Source organism: Triticum urartu, chromosome 3A (genome assembly GCF_056163025.1).
Source record: "Triticum urartu cultivar PI428250 chromosome 3A, HENAU_Tu73, whole genome shotgun sequence".
NCBI lineage: Eukaryota > Viridiplantae > Streptophyta > Magnoliopsida > Poales > Poaceae > Triticum > Triticum urartu.
In genome coordinates this window covers 164,316,616-164,328,499 of record NC_141875.1, presented here as the reverse complement: position 1 = coordinate 164,328,499, position 11,884 = coordinate 164,316,616, and positions in this window count along the sequence as shown.

Here is an 11,884-nt window from a genome sequence, read left to right as displayed (position 1 = left end):
GATAAACTTTAGGTTTTCTACAACCGGACATTAACAAATTCCCATCTGCCCATAACCGCGGGCACGGCTTTCGAAAGTTCAAATCCCTGCAGGGGTGTCCCAACTTAGCCCATCACAAGCTCTCACGGTCAACGAAGGATATTCCTTCTCCCAAGACAATCCGATCAGACTCGACATCCTGGTTACAAGACATCCTCGACAATGGTAAAACAAGTCCAGCAAAGCCACTCGGATGTGCCGACAAATCCTGATAGGAGCTGCACATATCTTGTTCTCAGGGCACACCGGATAGGTCAAGCTACGAGTAAAACCAGCTCTCCAGTTGCCCTGAGGTGGCCCCGCAGGCTGCCCATTTCAGACCAACACTTAGAGAAGCACTGGCCCGGGGGGTGGGGGGTTAAAATAAAGATGACCCTTGAGTCCGCGAAACCCAAGGGAAAAGGCTAGGTTGTTAGTGCAAATGGTAAAACCAAGGCTGGGCCTTGCTGGAGGAGTTTTATTCAAAGCGAACTGTCAAGGAGTTCCCATTATAACCCAACCGTGTAAGGAACGCAAAATCCGGGAACATAACACCGATATGACAGAAACTAGGGCGACAAGAGTGGAACAAAACACCAGGCATAAGGCCGAGCCTTCCACCCTTTACCAAGTATATAGATGCATTAATTAAATAAGAGATATTGTGATATCCCAACAAAATATCCATGTTCCAACAAGGAACAAACTCTAATCTTCACCTGCAACTAACAACGCTATAAGAGGGGCTGAGCAAAGCGGTAACATAGCCAAACAACGGTTTGCTAGGACAAGGTGGGATAGGGGCTTGGCTTAACAATATGGGAGGCGTGATAAGCAAGTGGTAGGTATCGCAGCATAGGCATAGCAAAAGAGTGAGCTTCTAGCAAGCAAAGATAAAAGTGATTTCGAGGGTATGGTCATCTTGCCTGAAATCCCGCAAGGAAGAAGAACGAGTCCATGAAGAAGACAAACGGACGTAGTCGAACGGTTCCTCACAAACGCGACGTTATCGGAACCAACCCGAAGAAGCAACACCGGAAAGTAGCAAACAACATAGTAAACAACCCTCACATAAGCATGGCATGATGCACAACCAAGTATGATGCATGTCCGGTTTAATGAAGCATGGCATGGCAAAGTGCACAAACAATCCTACAAATTAAGTGGAGCTCAATATGCAACGAGTTGCATATTGACGGAACACCACATTCAAGTTATTTAGTTCGATCTCGTTTATGTACCCAACAATGTTAAATGTTGATTAACATGGCAAGAGGGTGAAGCAAAGAAAACTACCTATCTAGGCAACTTTAAATGAGGCCGGATATAGCAAACAACAAATCCGAAAAATCCCCATGTGCAATGTTTGAATTTGGTACTGTTCTGCCCTAAACACCATTTTAGAGTTATTAAACATGCAAAGTAATGCCACCATGTTAAACTAGGCATTTTCCACCCCATTTACATATAAAGATTATTTAAAACCGAGCTACGGTTATTTAGTTATGAATTAAACCGTTTTAGCAAGTTATTTAAGAAAATTTAAACAAACAGCATTTTAAACATAGATGAAAGTTGCATATTATTAAACTAGATGAAATTCTAAGAAAGTTTCATATTAAGTTTGTTTTAATCCGATGCACGGTTGGAGAGTTATAAAATGCATGATGTTTAGGGGCTATACTATAAAACTGGCAAAACTCTATATAATAGACAAAATCGTCTAGAGGAAAAACATGACATGGGCCAAAACTGTTGGGCCAGATGCACAGGAGGCTGGAGGGAGGGCCTGCTCACCCACGGGCTTGGCCCGTTCGGTGGTGCGGTTAGGATCTAGCAACGGCTGGGCTAGGCCTTGCTCACACGACCCATGATGACGCTGGAGGCAGGCCTTGAGTGCAGGGTCAACACGCGCGGTCTTCTCGCTCACTCGATATGGAGCAGGGAACTGAAGCTGACGATGCCGGCGAACTCCGGCGACGAGGGAGGGCGCTGGGAGGCAACTGGGGCTAGAGACGAAGCGGGAATAGATGGATCCGGTCCCGCGCGACCGAATCCGGGCGATGCAGCGGTGGATGGAGCTCCGACGACAGATGAGAAGGATCCGAGGCGGCGGCGGTCATGGATTCGAGCTCCCGGGCTCCTGCAGGAGAGAGGGAGATGGTGAACGGACGAGGGTGAGACGAAAGGGAAGGAGAGGAGGCATCGAGGCAAGCCTACACGTGGAGTTCGGCGAGTCGGCGGAGTCCGACGCGGTCGCCAGCGAGGCGCAAAATCCGACGAGCGGCAGTGGAGCGAACAGGGACGAGTGGGATGAATGGGGGTCGAGGAACGGGCGCTAGGGACGGGCGGCGGCGAGGCGCGGGCGCCTCGGGCCCAGATCGGCCCGGGGCGGGCCTCGGATGGGCCTGCGCAGTGGAGGAGGAGGCCTGAGACGCGTGGCGCGAGGGGATAGGATGCGGGCGCGGTCAGGTGGCGATGTGGCGCCGCTGGGTTGGTCGGGGAAGGTGGCATTGGTGGTGGCGGGCGGCGGCTGGCCGTAGGGGCGGCGACAAGTGGCGAGGCAGGGGTGGTGCGGCGCGGAAATGGAGGTGGGAGGCGGCTAGAGGTAGGTGGGGGCTAGGGATGGCCAAAAATGGAAGGAGGGGTCTATAAATAGCAAGGGGCTAGGGTTAGGGGAACTATCATCCGTTTTCGGGCGTCGGATCTCGATCTGACGGTCCATAGCGGAGGGAGTTTTAGGTGGGCTGCAGGTGGCTGTGTAGAGGGGGTTGGGCTGAGAGAAGAGAAGAGAGAGAGGCCCAGCGATTGTTTCCGGAGACCGAAAACGTCCGACGTTTTGACCGACTAAAATGCCGCTACAGTTAACCGTTGGGGCATCAAACGAACTCCGATTGCGATGAAACTTGGTAGGCGGTCTACCTACACTATAACAAGACCGCACGCCAACTCTCATCCCATTCCGAGAACATTTTCCAGCCACACATAAAATACTATTTCGGACATGCCGCGGGCGCGTGCGAGTGTGTCTGGACTCAGAACGGACAACGGAAGGAACGGGGAGAACCCGAACGGATGCAAGTTTTGAAAACATGATGATGCAATGCACATGATGACATGATGAAATGCAACACGCAAGCAAATGACAAGGCAACAACAGCGAATAACTGGAAGACACCCGGCGTAATGGTCTCAGGGCGTCACAATCTTCTCTGAGGCCACCTCTGAACTAATAAATCATGCTCTTCTCGTCAGGGACGTCCTGCTTAGCGAAACGAGCGAGCTTCTGGAACATGATGTTATACTGGTAAACAGACAAGCTACCTTGCTTCAGATTGCGAAACTCCTCATGCTTTCTCTCAACAACACTCTGAGGAATGTGGTGAGCTCTGAAGTCTTGATGGAATTCATCCCAGGTAATCGCACGACCTCCTCTAGAATCTTTGTATTGCTGATACCACTCTGCAGCTTGGTCTTTGAGTTGGAACGAGGCAAACTTGACAAAGTCCTCAGGCCTGACGTTGCTGCACTCGAAATGCTTGCAGATATCCACGAGCCAATCATCAGCGTCTGTTGCTTCGACACAGTTGCTGAAAGTCTTTGGCTGGTTTGCGAGGAACTGGTCGAGTGTAGCAAACTGATTCTGATTGTTGCCATGGCCTTGATTCCCTTGGTTGTGCTCTTGCAAGAGTTGCATGATCAGCTGCGTGTTTGCATTGGTAGCGGCCATCACAGCTTGCCATGCCTCCGGAGGTGGAGGTGGTGGTGGCAGATCAGGATTCGAACGCGTAGGAGGAGCCATCCTGAAGAGGGTGACATCCGTTAGCATCTTGACAGACATATATTTAAGCTGATTCAAAAGGATCTAAATTGCAACATATAGTCTTAACATCCGAACAAAATGAACGAATGCATTCCAATTGAAATGGTCACACTTCCATAAATTGAGAAGCCACTTAGATAGAGGTAGAAGAATAAAACAACAAGGTACGGACAAGAACAAATACTTGGTGAGGATTACCCAATCACAAACCAAATATTCGCGGAAGACATACTAGAGCTACAAGAATTCCCACCTATGAAACTCCCGAACCTTTCCGGTTATGCAATCAGGTGTTGGGGATACAGGGGAAGCATAATATCTCACCCAAAGCTAGCAAATCCTACATCCAGCTGTATCCATCCTTCAACACATAACCAAGAAACCTTCGGAAATCATTTACCTCAACCTTCGAAAAGCATCCATTATACGAGTTATGGCGATACTCCCGAACTCCCGCCCCAGTACTGGGTGGCGTCGAGGTTATCTCACCAACAACTGCATATAAGAGATTTTCGATGTTGGCGAAACTCAGGTATTCCAGAATTGCAACGATCAAATTGTGACAACAACACCTCGGAGCTCACTCCCCGGGACACTGCCACAACCCCTAAATATCAGGAGGCACCAAGAACAATGTTCTCGTCACAAATCCATCGGAACGATTCCAAGATACCCGCGTGATCCTAAATTTTTTTATTGAAATTTGAGAAGAGAAGAGTCAAAACTCTACGTTAGGATGCCTCACCAGAGCGACGAAGGGACTGAGGAGTAGAAAGACTCCTACTCTCTGATATATATAATCCTAAATGACTCAAAACATTTTTCTAGACTCAACAACGCCAACGATTCGATCAAGCAGGGGGCTCCTAAGGTCGGGGAAGGCTCTGATTACCAACTTGTAACAGCCACGATGCGGCTATATCTCCCATGTGTCGAAGCACGACTTAGAGGCATAACCGCATTGTAAGCAATGTCGCAAGTGAGGTAATCTTCACAACAACCCATGAGCATGAATAAGGAAAAGGAGTACATAGTTGGCTTACACTCGCCACGTCACACAATAGCATAAAAATCATTACATTCATCTAGATACACTCAAGGTCCAACTACGGAACCAAAATAAATAACAACCCCAAATGCGACAAAGTCCCCGATCGCCCCAACTGGGCACCACTACTAATCATCTGGAAAGGAAACGTAGTATCGTCCTGAGTCCTCATCGAACTCCCACTTGAGCTCAGTCAAATCACCTGGAGCGGTATCATTGGTCCCTGCATCTGGTTTTGGAAGTAAACTATGAGTCATGGGGACTCAGCAATCTCACACCCTCGCGATCAAGACTATTTAAGCTTATAGGAAGGGTAAAACTATGAGGTGGACCTGCAGCAAGCAACTAGCATATATGGTGGCTAACATACGCAAAAGAGAGCGAGAAGAGAAGGCAAAGGCACGGTCCATGAACTATGATCAAGAAGTGATCCTAGAACAACCTACGATCAAGCATAACACAAGACCGTGTTCTCTTCCCGGACTCCACCGAAAAGAGACCATCATGGCCACACACTCTGTTGATTCATTTTAATTAAGTAAAGCTTTAGGTTTTCTACAACCGGACATTAACAAATTCCCATCTGCCCATAACCGCGGGCACGGCTTTTGAAAGATCAAATTCCTGCAGGGGTGTCCCAATTTAGCCCATCACAAGCTCTCACGGTCAACGAAGGATATTCCTTCTCCCAAGAATATCCGATCAGACTCGGAATCCCGGTTACAAGACATCTCGACAATGGTAAAACAAGTCCAGCAAAGCCACCCGAATGTGCCGACAAATCCCGGTAGGAGCTGCACATATCTCGTTCTCAGGGCACACCGGATAAGCAATCCGTACAACTAAAAGCAGCCCTAGAGTTTCCCCGAGGTGGCGCTACAAGGGGCTCTAGTTTGGACCAACACTCAGAGGAGCACTGGCCCGGGGGGTTAAATAAAGATGACCCTCGGGCTCCAGAAACCCAAGGGAAAAAGAGGCTAGGTGGAAAATGATAAAACCAATGTTGGGCATTGCTAGAGGAGTTTTATTCAAGGCGAACTGTCAAGGGGTACCCATTATAACCCAACCGTGTAAGGAACGCAAAATCAAGGAACATAACACCGGTATGAGGGAAACTAGGGCGGCAAGAGTGGAACAAAACACCAGGCATAAGGCCGAGCCTTCCACCCTTTACCAAGTGTATAGATGTATTAAAGTAGACAAGATATAATAATGATATCCCAACAATAAACATGTTCCAACAAGGAACAAACTCCAACCTTCACCTGCAACTAGCAACGCTATAAGAGGGGCTGAGCAAAGCGGTAACATAGCCAAACAACGGTTTGCTAGGACAAGGTGGGTTAGAGGTTTGACATGGCAATATGGGAGGCATGAAAGCAAGTGGTAGGTATCGTAGCATAGGCATTGCAAAAGAGCGAGCATCTAGCAAGCAAAGATAGAAGTGATTTTGAGGGTATGGTCATCTTGCCTGCAAAGTTCTCCGAGTTGACGTTAGCTTGATCCTCGTAAACGTACTCAACGGGCTCCTCGATCACGTACTCGTCTCCCGGCTCTACCCAAGCAAGAACAACAAGCAAAGGGAGACACAATCAACCACGTGCAATGCACAAGCAACATGATGCAAAACATGACATGACATGCGGGATGCGATATGCGATGCATATGCATGTTTCAGAAAGGAAAGATTGAACCTGGCCTCAACTTGGAAAACCAAGAGTGCCACTGGAAGAGGAGTTGATTTCGATCGAAATCGATATAAAGATCACCGGAATCGGATGCACGGTTTGGAAATGACAAGCAAAACAAATATGGCACCGATCTACGATTAACAGAACGAGGCCTCCTAAATGTATCAAGAACAACATGCTATAGCACTCTAACATGACAACAAAATACATGGCAGGGATCCACTCAAGATGCTTGACAAAAGATGAACACTGAGCTATGGCTAATTCACTCAATAGCAGGTTCAAACAAGCATGGCAAAAGTGCAAAAGATATCAGGTTACAGACTTAGTGAAAATAACATGTCGGGAATTGAACATCAGGAAGCAAAGTTTAGAGCACGAAAACAACATGCTACAGGAACATATCATGGCAAAGCAAGGCATGGCATGAAGCTACTCAAAGCATACAACAAAAGTCCCTTACTGACCATAAGCCAAAAGGGATCAGAAAATACAATGGCAACCATGTGATCATATCAATTATCGTTAACAGATTCAGACTTAGAAAACTGGAACATGGCAAAACAGATATTAAGTAGGCAAGTTTACGAGCTCGATGCACTCACCACAAGGCATTGCATGACAAACTAAGCATACACCCAACAAGTAGACATGGCATAGAAGCTAAACATGGCAAGAACAACATCATAGCATGCACGGATCAACTACAACAACCTCGGCTAAAATGCTTAACATGTAAACATTCTGCCAGGAACATTTTATAGCAAAAGTAGAGCTCGATTGAGTCAAGCTAGGGTGCTCCATAATTTCAAACAAAGACATGGATGGATAGAGAACCACAATATCTAGAAAACATCCTTACTGATCATGCTCAAAAGAGGCATAGATCACTCTCTAGCAACATGAATACATGGCATAAAAATATAAACAGGGCAATGACTTATAATATTTCTAAGTCCCTGAAATCAGCAACATTAAGAGGGCTACTTTGCATGCTTGTGCTAGTCACCACAGAGATCACAAAAATACATGGCATACACCCCTGTAAAGATGGCATGGCATACTTCAAAACTCATGTAGAGCTCAAGATCATAGGAGGCACACATCAATCATGGCAAAAAAGACAAATGATCAATTACTGCTATGAATCTGAAACTAATAGAAACTAGCACTCTACCAACAACATTTAGGGCATCAAGATGAGCTCAAATGAACATGATGCAATGATATGAAATGAAGTACTCGTCGAGACGAACAATTTGATATGCTACATGCCCAAAATGGAGCCACGGTTGCGGAGATAGGATGCGATGAAAAATGCACAAAATATTAGGGTTTGGGCATAAAGTCAACCGAGGTGGATCCAGATCTGGATCCGGATCGGCCGGCATGGACTTCGAGGATGCTCGCCGGGGTTCACTGTTCACCAGAGTTGGAAACGAGGTCGTCAGATTTGCGGGGCCGGCCCGAGTGGACGACGCCGGCGACTGGGAAGCGCCGGCACGGCGGACTTGGGGCGCGCGGAAGCCGAGGCGCGGATGGAGGCGTCGGCCGGTGAGAGGAGGTGGCGAGCCAGCACGCGGGCGGCACGGCGGACCTCAGCGATGGCGGGCGGACGAAGGCGGCGGGGCGAGGCGCGATGGGCTCGGGGGCTCGTGGCGGGCCGGCGTGGCTGCGGGTGGCGGCGCGCCACGTGGCGGCCCCCGGTTGGCTGCGGGCGGCGGCGGGGTGGTGTCCGGCGCGGGCCGGACACGTCCAGTGCGTGGAGGAGCGGATTTGCTAGGGTTAGGGGTGGAAGATCCGAAAATTTCGGGGATGAGCTATATTTATAGGTAGGAGGAGCTAGGAGGCTCCAAATTGAGCACGGTTTTCGGCCACGCGATCATGATCGAACGATCTAGATGATGGAGAGGGTTTAGGTGGGTTTTGGGCCACTTTGGAGAGGTGTTGGGATGCAACACACACGAGGCCTTCTCGGTCCCTCGGTTAACCGTTGGAGTATCAAACGAAGTCCAAATGGTACGAAACTTGACAGGCGGTCTACTGGTAGTAAACCAAGGCCGCTTGGCAAGTCTCGGTACAATCCGAGAACTTTTAACACCCACACACGAAAAGAGGTAGAAAGGGACACCGGAGGACATAGGAGCGCCGGAATGCAAAATGGACAACGGGGAAAATGCTCGAATGCATGAGACGAACACGTATGCAAATGCAATTCACATGATGACATGATATGAGATGCATGACAAAGACAAAACAACACGAAGACAAAAACCCGACAACGAGGAAATATCATAACTTAGTGCCGGAAATGGCAAGAGTTGGAATACAAATATGGCATGTTACATACGGGGTGTTACATGCAAGATGGAGGAGAATAGTTCTGTCAGTGAACATATACTCAGAATTTCCGGGTACCATAACCACTTGACTCAACTGCGAGTTAATCTTCCTGTTGATAGTGTCATTGATAGAGTTCTTCAATCACTGCCACCAAGCTACAAGAGCTTCGTGATGAACTATAATATGCAAGGGATGGATAAGACGATTTCTGAGCTCTTCGCAATGCTAAAAGCTGCGGAGGTAGATATCAAGAAGGAGCATCAAGTGTTGATGGTCAACAAGACCACCAGTTTCAAGAAAAAGGGTAAAGGGAAGAAGAAAGGGAACTTCAAGAAGAACGGCAAACAAGTTGCTGCTCAAGAGAAGAAACCCAAGTCTGAACCTAAGCCTGAGACTGAGTGCTTCTACTACAAAGGGACCGGTCACTTGAAGCGGAACTGCCCCAAGTATTTGGCGGATAAGAAGGATGGCAAGGTGAACAAAGGTATATGTGATATACATGTTGTTGATGTGTACCTTACTAAAGCTCGCACTAGCACCTGGGTATTTGATACTGGTTCTTTTGCTAATATTTGCAACTCGAAACAGGGACTACGGATTAAGCGAAGATTGGCTAAGGACGAGGTGACGATGCGCGTAGGAAATGGTTCCAAAGTCGATGTGATCGCCGTCGGCACGCTACCTCTACATCTACCTTCGAGATTAGTTTTAGACCTAAATAATTGTTATTTGGTGCCAGTGTTGAGCATGAACATTATATCTGGATCTTGTTTGATGCGAGACGGTTATTCATTTAAATCAAAGAATAATGGTTGTTCTATTTATATGAGTAATATCTTTTATGGTCATGCACCCTTGAAGAGTGGTCTATTTTTAATGAATCTCGATAGTAGTGATACACATATTCATAATGTTGAAGCCAAAAGATGCAGAGTTGATAATGATAGTGCAACTTATTTGTGGCACTACCGTTTAGGTCATATTGGGGTAAAGCGCATGAAGAAACTCCATTCTGATGGACTTTTGGAATCACTTGATTATGAATCACTTGGTACTTGCGAACCACGCCTCATGGGCAAGATGACTAAAACACCGTTCTTCGGAACTATGGAGCGAACAACAGATTTGTTGGAAATCATACATACTTGTGTATGTGGTCCGATGAATATTGAGGCTCGCGGCGGGTATCGTTATTTTCTCACCTTCATAGATGATTTGAGCAGATATGGGTATATCTACTTGATGAAACATAAGTCTGAAACATTTGAAAAGTTCAAAGAATTTCAGAGTGAAGTGGAAAATCATCGTAACAAGACAATCAAGTTTCTACGATCTGATCGTGGAGGAGAATATTTGAGTTACGAGTTTGGTCTTCATTTGAAACAATGTAGAATAGTTTCGCAACTCAAGCCACCCGGAACACCACAGCGCGTAATGGTGTGTCCGAACGTCGTAACCGCACTTTATGGTGTGATCTATGATGTCTCTTACGGATTTACCGCTATCATTTTGGGGTTACTCTTTAGAGACAGCTACATTCACGTTAAATAGGGCACCATCTAAATCCATTGAGACGACGCCTTATGAACTATGGTTTGGCAAGAAACCAAAGTTGTCGTTTCTTAAAGTTTGGGGCTGCGATACTTATGTGAAAAAGCTTCAACCTGATAAGCTTGAACCCAAATCGGAGAAATGTATCTTCATAGGATACCCAAAGGAGACTGTTGGGTACACCTTCTAACACAGATCCGAAGGCAAGACATTTGATGCTAAGAATGGATCCTTTCTAGAGAGGGAGTTTCTCTCGAAAAAAGTGAGTGGGAGGAAAGTAGAACTTGATGAGGTAACTGTACCTGCTCCCTTATTGGAAAGTAGTCCATCACAGAAACCGGTTCCTGTGACACCTACACCAATTAGTGAGGAAGCCAATGATGATGATCATGAAACTTCAGATCAAGTTACTACCGTACCTCGTAGGTCAACCAGAGTAAGATCCGCACCAGATTGGTACGGTAATCCTGTTCTGGAGGTCATGCTACTTGACCATGACGAACCTATGAACTATGAGGAAGCGATGATGAGCCCAGATTCCTCAAAATGGCTTGAGGCCATGAAATCTGAGATGAGATCCATGTATGAGAACAAAGTATGGACTTTGGTTGACTTGCCCGACGATCGGCAAGCCATCGAGAATAAATGGATATTCAAGAAGAAGATTGACACTGACGGTAACGTTACTGTCTACAAAGCTCGACTTGTTGCGAAAGGTTTTTGACAAGTTCAAGGAGTTTACTACGACGAGACCTTCTCACCCATAGAGATGCTTGCTACCTCTTGAGCACTGCATTGGTTTTCCCCGGAGAGGAAGGGATGATGCAGCAAAGTAGCGTAAGTATTTCCCTTGGTTTTTGAGAACCAAGGTATCAATCCAGTAGGAGGCTACGCGCGAGTCCCTCGTACCTGCACAAAACAAATAAATCCTCGCAACCAATGCGAATAGGGGTTGTCAATCCCTACACGGCCACTTACGAGAGTGAGATCCGATAGATATGATAAGACAATATTTTTGGTATTTTTGTGATAAAGATGCAAAGTAAAATAAAGGCAAAGTAAAAAAGCAAAGGAAATAACTAAGTAGTAGGAGATTAATATGATAAAGATAGACCCGGGGGCCATAGGTTTCACTAGTGGCTTCTCTCGAGAGCATAAGTATTCCACGGTGGGTGAACAAATTACTGTTGAGCAATTGACAGAATTGAGCATAGTTATGAGAATATCTAGGTATGATCATGTATATAGGCATCACGTCCGAGACAAGTAGACCGACTCCTGCCTGCATCTACTACTATTACTCCACTCATCGACCGCTATCCAGCATGCATCTAGAGTATTAAGTTAAAAATAGAGTAACGCCTTAAGCAAGATGACATGATGTAGAGGGATAGACTCATGCAATATGAT